Below are 14,635 nucleotides of genomic sequence, written 5' to 3'. Positions count from 1 at the left end.
TCCTTCTTTGTCTTCCTCTTCTTTTTAAATTTCAGCTCTGTCGAAGTATAACTGACAAATGTAGTTGTAAGATACTTGAGTGTGTATCAGGACGACTTGATATACTTATTTGTTGCAAAGGACTTGCCCCTTCTAGTCAACTAACACACCCATCACTTCACTTATTCCTTCCTTCCTTCCTTCCTTCCTTCCTTCCTTCCTTCCTTCCTTCCTTCCTTCCTTTTGTGAGAACATTTATGTTCTACTTTCTTAGCAAATCTTAATTATACAAGACAGTGTCAACAACTGTAGTCTTGATATTTTATGTTAGATTGCCAGACATTATTCATCTTATAGCTGAAAGTTTGTACCTTTTTACTGACCTCTCCTTATTCTTCCCTTCCCCTGGCCTCTAGCAAACACATTTTGTTCTCTGTTTCTATGAGTTTGAATTTCTTTCTTTCCTTTCTCTCTTTCTCTCTTTCTCCTCTCTTTCTCTCTTTCTCTTTCTTCTTTCTTTCTTTCTTTTCTTTCTTTCTTTCTTTCTTTCTTTCTTTCTTTCTTTCTTTCTTCTTTCTTTCTTTCTTCTTTCTTTCTTTTCTTTCTTTCTTTCTTTCTTTCTTTCTTTCTTTCTTTCTTTCTTTCTTTCTTTCTTTCTTTCTTTCTTTCTTTCTTTCTTTCTTTTTTTCTTTCTTTCTTTCTTTCTTCTTTCTTTCTTTTTCTTTCCTTCTTTCTTTTTTGATTCCACATAGATGAAAGATTTCTATATAGTGACACCTCACAAAATGTTTTACTTTCCACTTTCCCTTGGAAGAAAAATCTCTTGTACGTTATTTAAAGAAATGTATAGGTAGGGAACCTACCTATAGAGAGACAGGGAAACTATCATAAGGAAATCATTCAAAATGTAAAAAAAGAGCCATATGTATAAAATTGTCTTTCTAATGTTATTTCTAATAACATTAATTTTAATATCTAACGATAGAATCAGGGTCAGAAATACAATAGCATTGATTTGCTGAAATATTATGTAGCCAATAAAAATTACGGATGCATAGCAGCAGGGGAAATGTGTAGTAAAACATCAAATGAAAAAAAATTCAGTTTATAAGATTAAGGTATAAAATGATTATAATAGTTTTAATATGCAAATAATAAAACACTAAAAGAGAATGGACAAAAAATGTGAATCATCATGTTCAGGAGTAAAACTGATTTTTTGGCCCCTTTTCAGACTCATATTAGGCTGTCTTACTAAGATAACTTGAAATGAATTTTAAAATTTCAAAGAAATTATTTGGAGGAAATCAGTACTTAATTTACATTTTTTTTCTTTAGATGTCATAAATAATCACCACAGATTTTTGAGGAGAAAAATTAGACAACTTCCACTTCCAAAAAATGCTAACTTTGAAACTGGTATCCCAATGTGTGGTTTTCAGCAGTCAAACCTAATTTGCTTTTGACTGAATCACAGTGCACATAGATTTTATTAGATAAGAATTCCCTTTTTTTATTTTATTTTTTTTTTATTTCCCTGCTTATTGTATTTGACTCCAAACCACAACATTTTCATCTATCTGTTCTCAAAAACCCTGGGCAGCCATTTCAGAAAAAAATAAAACAAAACAAAAAAACACAAATCAAAACAGCACAAAACCCTCTCATTAAGCTCTCTGCAAAGTTTGGGATATGCACTTTCATGTGAATTTTGGCCTCTGTACAGCACTGCTGCACAATCATTTTCATCTGAGATTTGAACATATTGGAAGAACTATAGCCTTCCTTTCTTTTATCCTGTCATTTCCCCCCCTGGAAGTGACGGGCATATGGCAGGCACCCTCCCTGGATTCTCAAACAACAGGAGGGACCTGATTTCAATTCCTACATCCTGTCATCAGTGACTCTCGGGATATTTTGTTCTTGCAAGGCTAAAGATGTGATTCGAATTTGCCATACGGACAGAGCTTAATGCGATGCCATTTTTACCACTGGAGCCCTCAATCAGTTAATTAAACATGATATAAATCACCGCATGTATTTGTAAAGTAAGATTAATATGGCAAAGTCAAAGTAAATGAGGAATCCTCCCCATCCTAGGAGTGTGAATCACAGATAGGAAGATTACACTTTTGGAAACTCAATACTTTTGAGCAGGCTTTGTTGGTTTAATCCCTCAGACTGCTTTGTGCAACTTGAAACCTGGAGCTGTCATCTTTAGCCAAAATTTCAGCCATAACTTCCTCAGCTTTCACCCCATTATTGAAATCAGCATTCACAATACTTAACAAAGATCAAACCTTTCAGCGGACCACAGGGCAGCCTCTTACCACCTGGGACACCAGAACCATGTTTAATAAATATTTCATTTTGTTTTAACATGAAGACTTCCCCAGTTTCCCATTTTTTGTCTTTTCTGGGGAGCCAAGGGCTACCCCCAAGCCGCACATTCCATCACTGTGGTCAGTTCGGTTTATAGCCTTAATAAAAGGATTTTCCCCTTTCACGTGCTAAGGAGCCTTGTTAAACCAGAGCAATTACAGAAACACAAGATAGGCGCGCTGCAAAGATCAAAGCTCACCTAAAGACAGCTCTGTAGGAATTTGGAGCTTTCTTTGAAAAGCACTCAGTTTACAAAGTATAGAGGTATTAAACCCCAGGAATTTAAAAAAAAAAAAGCCTAGTTTCAAATAATGTTAAAAGTCTGACAGTAGTTAATATGGGACCTCCTTCAGCCACTCTGTGTATTATTCCTAATATCTATTCACAGCATATCTATAATAGCTCCAAAGGAACCATTATGCTCAGAAGACATACGCATATGATGGATCCTTAATACCAAATACATTACCTACTCAGTAGGTACATTTTAACCTCAATATCCTAGCTCAGGGGGAAGGGTGAGAAAATAGTCTGTAAATTTCTTTAGGAGGAATAAGAATGCAGCGTGCCTGGGCCTTGCACTGCTCAGTGGGATCACTAGGGGCTGTACCAGGTGACAGCAGCACCTGCCTTTAGGGCCACCACACAACTCATCCAACCACAACAGAGTGTTGATGCACCGGATTTTAGGCATCATGTTTACCTCTCCAGATCGTTGTCATTCTTCCTGAGAACACACACACACACACACTATGCTTAAAGGTCCCATTTCAGAATAACATTGATGAATCCTGAGTGTGGATTAAACTCAGCCGTGTGGCTGTGGGAGCTTTAAGGTGACAAAGGGTCTGAGGATTCCTTTCTGGATCCAGCTATCTGCAAGCCACATTTTAATTTCTTTTGTGTACAGCATCTTACCAGAGCGGTAAAAGTGGGCTCAGCCTGGGATTTTGAATTCTGGGCTTCAATTTAGGAAAGTAAGTTATTTAAGAGGCGGCTCTTGCCAGGAACACTTTGATATCAATTTGGAAAACACTTTTGGCGGTTTTGATGTCCAGTTGTTTTGCCTTCGAAAAATACAGAGACAAGTGCAGTCCATTTTTAAGAAAATATTTTAATGGCATAAAAAATAGGAGCATGTATTTATGGCTGCTTGTTACATGCTGAGCAGGTTACATGCAATATCTTATTTAGTCTCTATGACAATCCTGTCAGGTAGATTCTATTACTATATTTATAGACGAGGAAACTGAGGCATAGAAGTGCTTAGTAATTTGCCAAAGATCACACAATTGGTAAGAAGTGAGGTTGTGATTCTAATACAGGGTATGCATATCTGGGAGCTAAGCTTCACAGCCCACGACTATCTGATTTGAAGTTTACTTTGTGCTATGGCTTAAAGTTTGTATTTTATAGTTTCTTTTTATTTAGTAGTAACTTTTAGGCGTTGAAATTAAAGTGAACAGCATTGGGATTTTTTTTTTCCCCAGAGAAAGACTTTTTTGCTTTTAATTTGGTGTTAAATAATAATGACATTTTAATTTTCATGTTTCTCATAATTTATGTTGGAAAATGTCATACACTAAAAATAAGCTAACAGAGTTTAATGATAGTAAGCAATAGTAAGCAACTTTTTTTTTTTTTTTTTTGGCTTGGAATCACCATTTACCTAAGAAAATATCATTATTGAAAGGAGAAATATTCATTTATATTGTTTGTCTTTCCTTTTTATTTATTTACTTAGCCTTTTCTTTGACTAGTTGAAGATTCTGATACTTTATCCAACAGTGAAGAAGATTGTTCCAGATTTTTAGAAGGATTATGTTTCCATGTCAGTAAGACAGTCACCAGAATCACCAATATTTGGGCCTGTGACCTTGGGTAGCTGGTTCAATTCTATTAGGGTCAGCAGATTATCAGAGGTAAATGAGAAAAATAAGGCCAGTCGTACACTGTTACTATGAGAATCGTGAAAATAAAATCACATACATATAAAACACCCAGCACAGGTCTGACCTGTGTTGGTTCTAGAAGTATTACCTTCCCATCTCCCTTTGATTGTAGTTATAATAGATCTGGTTGAAAAAGTTCCCTGTTCTCCCTTAAGTAGGCTCTGAAAGTCCTGCTTTCACAGTCTGGCACTTCATTGGAAGAGGACTCCGAGGCCCTGATGGAGCTCAAGTGTGTGTATCATCAGGGAGCCCTTTCACCACTGTGGCCAGGCCTGAAACGGCATCCGCGGCAGCGAACTCTTCTTGTTAGGGCTTTGCTTGATGGTTAGAAGCAAAGGGATCCTTGAAATAGGAGGAAAAGGCCAAATTTCAGTTTTTAGATCATGAGCACTGTAGATTTTAAGAACTCTCCCTCTATCTCTTATGGATTGTCAGATCTCATTTGAACAAATATCTCAACCCACCGCTCAGCAACAACATATGTCATCTTGCCCTTTAGGACCTTGTCACCCACTGATCCAAGTCAGGCCACTCCCTCCCGAGGCTAGAGAGACCTGGCCTGTGTGTTCAAATAGCCTCTAGCTTCTTGCTGGTATGTAATAAATATTAATAATTATTCAATCAATCAATCTGCCACCTTTCATAAGCGCTAGATTTCTTTCACGGTGTAAAAACACGGTTGACGTTTTATCAAAATTCAAGAATTTTTAAAGGAGTCATTCTTATCTTTGATCTGAGTAGATGTCTATGGAAACATATATCCATACCAGTATCTTCTAAAAAGGGACTGTTAATGTCAAAAATGTTTATCCTGCCTCTTGACACCTCCCCAGTCTTTGCTTTCTTTACTTTCCATACTGTTTCTTTGTCTACATGTAATTCTCTCATTGCCTTTGTAAGCGGTCAATGTGCAGCATGACTGTAAGATCAGGCCTCTTTAAAAATATCATTTTAGGGAACTATGAAAAGTTGGCTAGTCCTGAATAATGCATTAAGATAATTCTGCTCTTGTTTCCTACTCAAAGGTTCACTTACTCTACTAGAGTCTGCATACATAGGAACACTTGGTCTTCAGTCAGAACATTTGCTTTCCTTCTGGTGTTGCCAGGTCCAGCCAATAAAAATACATGGTACCCAGTGAAACTAGAGTTTCAGATAAACCGTGAATAATTTTTACTGTAAGTATGTCTCATGCAGTATTTGGGGCATACTTATACTAAAATATTATTCACGGTTTATCAAAATCCAATTTAATTGGGCTTCCTATAATTTATCTGGTAATTCTATTTCTTCCACCTCTTTTTTTTTTTTTTTTTGAAGATTTTATTTATTTATTTGAGGGAGAGAGAGCACACGGAGGGAGAGGGAGAAACAGACTCCCTGCTGGGCAGAGAGCCAATGTGGGTCTCGATCCGAGGACCCCGAGATCAAGACCTGAGCCAAAGGCAGACCCCCAACTGACTAAGCCATCCAGGGGTCCCTCTTCCACCTCTTTAGTGAACAAAATAACAAATTCAGTGCTGCTTCTGACAGCTCTTGTGGGAATCAGTAGCATGCCGTTGGGGGTGGTGGAAGGGGACTTTGTCTTTGCATAAGGAGGGCTCTGAACCAAAGGTTGAGGACTAAGTCAGAAGAGATGGTTTTGGCATTCAGAATGGCTAAAAATATCAAACAGCCACCAAGCCACAGTTTGGAACTCAATTTTTTGACTTGCTTTACTCATTTTTCTTAAAGGCGAAAATAAAAATGAATATTTTTATCAAAATATTTTATCAAAATAGTATACTATTTTATCAAAATAGTATAGAAAAGCAGATTGCCTCTGGATATGTTATTTACTCATGATTCATTTTTTCGTTCATTCAACAAGTATTTACCGAGGGCCTCCTATGTGTCAGGAATTGTGTGACGGTTATATAAATATTTGTATATTTATATTATACTTTTGTCCTGGTTCAAGGGTTTTGTGTGTACTGGATTTTTAATGGTGGTAATTTTGAATAGCAATGGCTGTAGGTGCCTAAGTCATGCTTCTTGCTGTCTAAACATCAATGATAGGCATCAAGAGTATTCATGGTAACTAAGGATATATATCTTATTGGAAATCTTTTGGGTTAGCCTTTAAAAAGCAGCTGTATACTTATGAGATTATGCTATGTAAGTACCTATATTTTTATATCTATAGCTATATCTTTTATTTATTTTTTATTTTTTTTATAGCTATATCTTTTAAAAAGAACCTGTATCCCCATAGCACTAAGTTAAATTATAATTTACCCTATATTTTTAGAAACCAGAGATCAAAATATTGCTCAGGCACAATTGCTTCATCTGTCAGACATGAAAATGACTCCTATCAATTGTCCTTCTTAATTTTTAAGTCATTTTTACCCATTTTGAGGTTATGGGGATTCTTACACGTGTTTGATTGGATTCAGTCAAATAGGCCGTGCAGCTTTTACTGCGCCTTGTAATTTTTTTCATTACAATAAAAAGCCTTTTAAATCACTGCTACTTAGACTTATATTGAAAATACTTGTGATACTTTTATATATAGTGAGTTTAATGCCAGAATGTGAAAGCAAATTGATTGTAGGCAATTCTGTGCTTGAGCACCCCAGAGTAAAAAGAATTACACTAGTAACCCTGGGGACCTCCTGCTCTCAGAAAGGCTGTCTGTGCACTCAGACATCCACTGGCAGGTGAAAAAAGAAGGGATTGCTTAATTCTGATCTGAAATTGTATAAACACATTTTAATTCAGAGAAATAATTTTTGAAGGGGAAAAAAAGCACCTCAAGAGACATTTATGTTTAATGTTTTTAATTTAGTAAAATGAGCTGCAAGGAAAGTATGTCATCTTTGCAATAAGCATTTGAACATCTCCTAACAGTGACTTAAATGCAGACAACTTGCCATCTGGAGGGTGTGCCGGGTGTGGAGAGGCTTGGCTGGATCAGCTATAAAACCCGCATGGACTTTTTACCTCTGACACCCTGGTCAGAGTGAGAAGTACTTGGGGCTTTTAACTGAGTCTCTAATGACACATACCTCAATCAGCTTGAGGAACAGCTGACGTGTTTTAGGAATGAATTTAGAGTGTCGAGCAGGCATTAGAGAGAATGAATTAATATTTTTGGGAGGAGTCCTTGGCTGAGATTGTGATCCATGACCAGTCACTCATGATTCTTCTTTCCTGGATCTTCAAGGTGAAATGTGCAGGAAACCAAAGAGTTCTTGGCTTTTCAAAGAAATCAAAACCCAGATGTGTTAGGTTTGATTTTAGTAGGCAGACTAGCTCTATATACTTGTTCATTTCTCTTCCAAAGCTTTCCTGGGGCAGATATTGAAGGAGGGGATGAAGGTGGGAAATGAAGAGATAGAGTGTGTTTGTTGACATTGGTCGTTAATAGTCGGAGGGGCCAAAGGGGAAAATCGTATAGACTAGTGGGCCTGGAGGCAATATGGTTCTAATGAAAGTCAGGCCCCTCATATGCAAGCACATTTCTATCAAGGTTATATGGCCTCGAACAGCTTCTAGAGAGAACCTTATAACAGCGGCTACAGATACTCATTGTGACCAAGGCCTTCACCACCAGTTTCTTTGAATAGAAAGCCTCATCCAAGACCTTATCTCTGGGTTATCATTCTTGCCTAAGCACAGCTCCACCATGTATGTTATTCATATCAGGTTACAATGGCCAACTTCTGTTTAGAGAGGTAGTATCTGCAGGAGGGTATAAGACTGCAGAACTCAGAGCCCGCTGCCCACCTTCTAAACCCAGCTCTGCTCTTAATTAACTATGCAATTTTAGGCAAATTATATAATCTCTCTGCGTCTCAGCTTTTTTTTTTTTATTTTTATTTTATTTTTTTTTTTTTTTCGTTTCAGCTTTTTCATCTGTAAGATGGGAAGGACTGAGTCAATACTTATACAGTTCTTGGTTACTACCACCGTATGCAACTTCCCAAGCGGGCTGTGAGCCTTGCATGTTGACACTGTGTGTTATTTTTGCAGTTATATGTACTTAGAAAAGGAAAATGTATAAATGTGTATAGGCAATGAGAGCATTTCTCCTGTGTGTTTGTTAGACTGTTTGCCTCTGACCAACAACAAAGACACAGGATCAGTTAGTAAAATCTTTGAGATAAAGTTTCATGTGTAGATTTTGTTCAAAGGTCAGTTCACAGGGATTATCTGGCCCAAAGTCCTCCTTTTACACACAACTACAGCCCAGAGAAGTGGGTCCCATAGCCAGGTATTGGCAGCACCAGTACTAACTTCCATGGCTCTTGTCATTAAGTGTGTGCCCATCCCATGACACCATGCAAATTCTCAGCCTTTTCACAAAGCAGATTTTATGCATTTATAGTCCATTGCATTTTCCATCTGAAAAATTTCCCCTCTTGTAAGTTTTCTGAGCCACTCTCCAGATTATCCATCTGTGTGTCCTGAAAACTCTCTGCCAAAATGGTGGGGCTTAGTGCCAACACCCAGTCCCTTCCAAAAGATAATGCCAACCATCACACCACTGGTTAGTTACAACAGGCTTTGCCAGCCTTTATAAAATAGGATTGTCAAAATGTTTTACTTGTGGGATAAACTTTACATTTTTATTATTCACCATTCACAACATTGGTTCTAGTCTTCCACTGGTCAGGGATGGTGACTTTGCTTGAAAAACACCTGTGAATGCCTATCACTAGAGATTTTTCATGTTATATCTTTCACCTGGAATGGTCTTTCTCCTCCTAACCCATCTTACAAGGTTCTGATCAGTTTTACCTCTCCCATGGAGCCTTTATTAAATATCCCAGCTTATAGCTAGTTACCCAAAGCAGGTAAGGGTTAATGCCACCCTGTTTTGATAAACTGGAGCCAGTAAATATCCATGATATTTCACTGTCCCTTTTATGAATATTGCTCAATTTAGACTTCTCCTCTTTTAGGCCAGAACTGCATATACTTCTACATGCAGTCTGGCCATCTGCACTATGGACTAATGCAACTTCTTGTTGTCTGGTCTTCCTGAGAGTGCATTATATAGATTACAGTTCATTTAGAATGCAGCTGCCGGGGTCGTGACTCACACAGAGATTAATCATTACGCCTGGGTTAGCTTCATTACTTTGACTACCCATTACATCTTGCCGAGATTATAAAATGTTGCTTTTAACTTACAAGGCCTACACTAGCATTCACTTACCTCCAAGACACACATTTATGTTGGGTTTTTTTCTCTTTTTTTTTGGTATTATCAGGTCACTGGAAATTGCTAGCATTTCCCATAAGCTTTGACTCCAGAAATTAAGCCCTACTGAAGCTTTCTGACATCAGATTGAGTAACATGTCTAGAAAAGAAAGTATATCATATGTTTTATTATAAATAATATAAAAATTTATAGGGTTATGTAAAGAATGGGAATGAAAATTTCAATAAAACCACCAAGCTTTTCTTTGACTTCCTTTTGAAATAATAATGTCATCTCAAAGATTTAAAGATTGTCCTGCAATTAGAGTTGCTAATGAAAATATTGCCACACTGGTGCGAGCCATCTGTATTTTCTGTGGCACTATTCCCTTCCCTTCATGTGATTCAGCACAAGCCTCAAAAAAGAAAAGGATTCTAAAGAGAAATAGTGCTTCTACTCCCAGTACACAGTGAGCTTAAGTGGAAAAATTGAGGAAGAAGATATTTACTAACAAAAATTGCTGCATAAATTCAGCTAGCAGAAATGAAGAACCACAGAGATGGACTCAATTTTCCAAAATCTATATCCATGTGAGGTCTTCCCAGAAATAAAAAGAAAAAAAAATACTTGAAGGAAAATTGCAAAAGTATGCCCAATATTCTTCTTCAGTTGTATCCCTGACAATTATATTTTAAGGAAGTTAAAATTAAATCTCAAAATATATGTAACATCTATATGGACCTGAAGGGGATATTGAAAATGGAAGACGTTGTGAATGGTTGTGTTTAAGAACAAAAGTTGTATATTACAGTTTCAATCCTTGTATGAAAATTTGAATGTCCTTTTTTTTACTAGTAGGAACTTAAATTTGCCTGTCATTCTTGCTATAGGTAATGGAGATGAACTTGTTTATTTTTTTTTTTTAAGATTTTATTTATTCATGAGAGATATAGAAAGAAAGGCAGAGACACAGACAGAGGGAGAAGCAGGCTTCATGCAGGAAGCCTGATGTGGGACTCAATCTCGGGACCCCGGGATCACGATCCGAGCCAAAGGCAGTTGCTCGACCACTGAGCCACCCAGGAGTCCCTATGAACTTATTTCTGATTGATCTCAAAAAGTTGATGAGGTCTTCATGAAATATGACTGGCAAGTAAATATAGACTTGCTAATAATAGCAAATATATAGAAGGATTTTTTCTATGCCAGATACTATTTTAAGCACTTTATAGATAGGATAGGATATCCTATAGGATAGGATATAGGATTAACTTATTTAATCCTCACCATACTTCTGTGAGATTAGTGTGATTATTATCTTCATTTTACAGATGAAGAATCTGAGGCTTAAGAATTTGAAGAAACTTGGCCAGTTAGATAGTAACTGCTGGCACCAGAATTCAAACACAGTTGATCTGGCTCCTAATTTATGTTTATAAACCACTATGATATACTATTTCTTGAAGCCAATGTAGAGGGGCATCCTTCAAATTGTCCAAGATCTGTATTATAAAAAGAGCAATTTAAAGGCAAAGAGAATAAGAGACAATGGATTTGATGACTTACTGGTTAGAATGTAGGGTTCAAATTTATTCCATGGAGAAACGAAGTCCATCTCATAGTCTAGAATGAATTTGTGATAGTAGGTGCATGCCAGGTGACTTAGTCTGATGGAGGATAGAGGACTTTCAGAGCAAGAAGCCAGGTACATTATTTAGGAGATAGTCTGAAAACATTTTTGCAGCCTCTTCCATATACTCACCATTCCTGGATCTAAGCATTTGTGTCAGGAAATAGAATAATTATTTGGAGTAGAGCACATGAAATTAGAGAGAATTTGTTTGGGTGGATAAAGTTAGTCTTGACTATTTAAACTAGCAGAACTTGGTAATAGTCGACCGCGGGCCAGCCACAAAAAAAGCAAAGACATAGAAAGAAAAAAAGCATGCAAATTTTTATAGTAGCTCTGGAATTAATGAGTTCCATGGATTCAGTAATATCAGACAGTTTTCATAGTTTCTTAGAAACATAACTGTATGCATCAGTGCCTTAAAATTTACAAAAGAATCATTCAGAATTTGTAATTATTATTCAGAAAGCCAATACATGTATCTAGTAGTATGAAGTGTTCTCCTGTGTTGTTCTCTTCTGTACCCTTCAATTGTCATTTCCTTTGACTAAATACATTTCCTTTTCATTTTTTTACCAGACATTGAAGAGAGCTTTTCACTCAGGAGAAGTTCGATGAGTTGACATACTCAATGTTAAAACTGGTGTTTGGTCTAATTTACCAAACATGCATAGAGTGCTTACTGCACTATACTAGGTGCAGGGACATGGAATTACATAGAGGGTGGCCCTGATTGAGGGGCTAAGTCTTGAGTTGCAAATAAAGCATTTATTTGTCAGGATCATTGGTTTAGGGCCTGCCAATCATCCCATAGATTTCCTCTCCAGTGTCGTATTCCTGCTGCAATCAGTTTAGGTGTCTCACCCTTAGCCAGTAAATCCTGGAAACTGTTGAAAACTCATCTACCATCCATTGCTTGGGGATATGGAAAGTGTCATTTTGAAAAGGAAGATTTACAAACAAAAAACAGTCTTTCATAAAAGACACAAAACAAAATAATAAAATGTCACAACATCTCAGAATAATTTTTATATCAATTTATAAAAATTGATATTAAAATGAGTTCTTGGTATTAATCTTTCTTTCCAAAGAAGAGGAATGACCTTAGTAAAGCATACTACAACATTGCTGAGTCATTTGTATTGTTCTGCCAAATGGAAAACAGAGCTAAGAGCTCTCATTATTACTTTTTTTGTTCCTGGTTTATATCCCAATGGAACACATTTGGTCTAATATGCAACTTAAACATTTTTATTTTCTGTTTTGTTCCTGTCCTATTTCTAAAAAAAAATTTCTACTAGAAATTTTCCTTGAACATATCTTCCATGACAGGGTTTAAAACTCTATTCTCATTACTCTATAAGGGGAAACAATGCATCAATAGCACAATTATATAAAAGTCACAAGTCAGTAATGTGCTGGGGCAAAGTTCCTCATGGTTTAACCCAGAGGTTGACAAAGTACAGCGCCAGAGTAAAATCTGGCCTGTCATATGTTTTTAAATAAAGTTTTTTTGGACCATAGCTGCAGACATTCAATTACAAATTGTCTACCCAACAGATTATAGTACAACTACAATGACAGAGTTGAGTGGATACAAAAGAGATCATATAGTCCACAAGAGCTAAAATATTTGCTACTTCGCCCTTTATAGAAAAAAAATAATCTACAAACCCTTGCTCTAAGCTATGTTCTTGGGGGGGAGAAGGGCAAGCAACTTTAAAATTATAGTTAGCAGTCTTTCCACTTATTTTTGAATAAGATGCATAAAATAAAAGTGAGGACTTAAAGAAAAAACGTTATTGATCAGTGATCCAGACATTAGAATCTTATTCGGATTTATGCAATAGACACAAGTTGAACAATTTTAATTTGGAGGTAATAGGCTACAATATAAAAATAAAACTAGAAAGATGACTAGATAAGAGAAAGGGACAGATAATTTTAAGTAGGAAAAAGAGTTAAGCAAAGACTTGAAAATAGGAAAGCATATGAAGTTCAAGGTATGGAATGCCATATTTTAGAAAGGAGCTATTAATTTTGATGGAATGTGTTTTTTCAGAATGTTCTCTTTTTTTTAGAATTTTTTCAAAAATCAAAGAACTAATGATTATGCGGTGGGTTTAGAAGGAATACAAGATCGTGGTTCTTGCCATGGAAGAGCTTAAATTTGAATTATAGATTGGAAAGTAAAGTCCATGATATTTAAAAAAAAATAGAAGACTTGTATATAGAAAACTATAAAACATTGCTGAAAGAAATTAAAAAAGGACCTAAATAAATGGTAATACATCCATGTTTCATGTATTATAAGACTTAATAAGATGGCAATAATCTTCAAACTGATTTACAGATTCAATCCCTATCCAACTCCCAGTTAACATTTTTGAAGAAACTGATAACTGATCCTAAAATTTATATAGAAATATAAAAGATCCAAAATAGCCAAAAAGATTTATTGTAAGACTTATACTCCCAGTTTAGAACTAAATAGCCAAAGATGGGGTTAAAAGAGCCAAAGTTGGAGGACTGATATTCACAATTTAAAAACTTACTACAAAGCTTATAATAATCAAGACTGTGATATTGGCATAAGAATAAACAAATAGGTCAGTGGAACAGAATTGAGAGTTCAGAATAAACATTTATGGCCAATTGATTTTTTACAAGAATGACAAGCCAGCTTAATGAGGGGAAAAACAGTTTTTTCAACAAAGGGTATTAGGACAACTGAACCCACATGCAAAAGAATGAAGTTGGACCCCAACCTCACACCATGTATAAGAATTAGTTCCAAGTAAATCAAAATCCTAAATTTAACAGCTAAAACTGTAAAGTTCGTAGAAAAATATAGGTATAAATGTTTGTTTCCCTGGATTAGGCCACCTTTTCTTAGATAAAATACCAAAAGCATAAAGCAACCAAAGAAAAGGTAGAAAAATTGCACTTCATTAAACTAAAAGCTTTTCAAAACACACTATCAAGAAAGTGAAAAACAACCCACAGAGTAGGAGAAAATACTTGTAAAACATACATCTGATAACAGTTTAGTATACAGAGTACGTAAGAACTCATAGCTGAGCAATGAGAAGAAAGAACCCAATTTAAAAATGGGCAAAGTATTAAATAGGTATTTTTCCACATGTTATGCAAAAGTTTAAATAAGCATATCAAAAGATACTCAATGTGATTAGTCATTAGAGAAATGAAAATCAAAACCACAGTGAAATACGACTCCATACCCACTAGGATAGCTATAAGCAGAAGGATAAACATTAATGTGAGTCGGCAAGTATGTAAAGAAATTAGAACCTTCATTCACTGCTGGTGGATGTAAAATAGTTTAGCCTCTTTAGAACACAGTTTGGTAATTCCCTAGAAAGTAACTATGTTTAAGTTACCATGTAATCCATCAAGTCCACTCCTATGTATATGCCGAAAAGAAGTAAAATGCCCATACAATATCTTCTTTGTGAATGTTGACAGCATTATTCATAGTA

At 36.0% G+C, this 14,635-nt stretch overlaps 1 long non-coding RNA gene across 5 annotated transcripts in view; it reads left to right on the top strand.

The window, feature by feature from the left end:
• LOC144324308 (uncharacterized) overlaps positions 1–14,635 on the top strand; it is a 253,334-nt gene that overhangs the window by 64,865 nt on the left and 173,834 nt on the right. The gene's annotated exons all lie outside the window — the stretch shown is intronic.

Source organism: Canis aureus, chromosome 11, assembly GCF_053574225.1.
Source record: "Canis aureus isolate CA01 chromosome 11, VMU_Caureus_v.1.0, whole genome shotgun sequence".
Lineage (NCBI taxonomy): Eukaryota > Metazoa > Chordata > Mammalia > Carnivora > Canidae > Canis > Canis aureus.
This window is presented reverse-complemented; position numbering and strand designations above follow the sequence as displayed.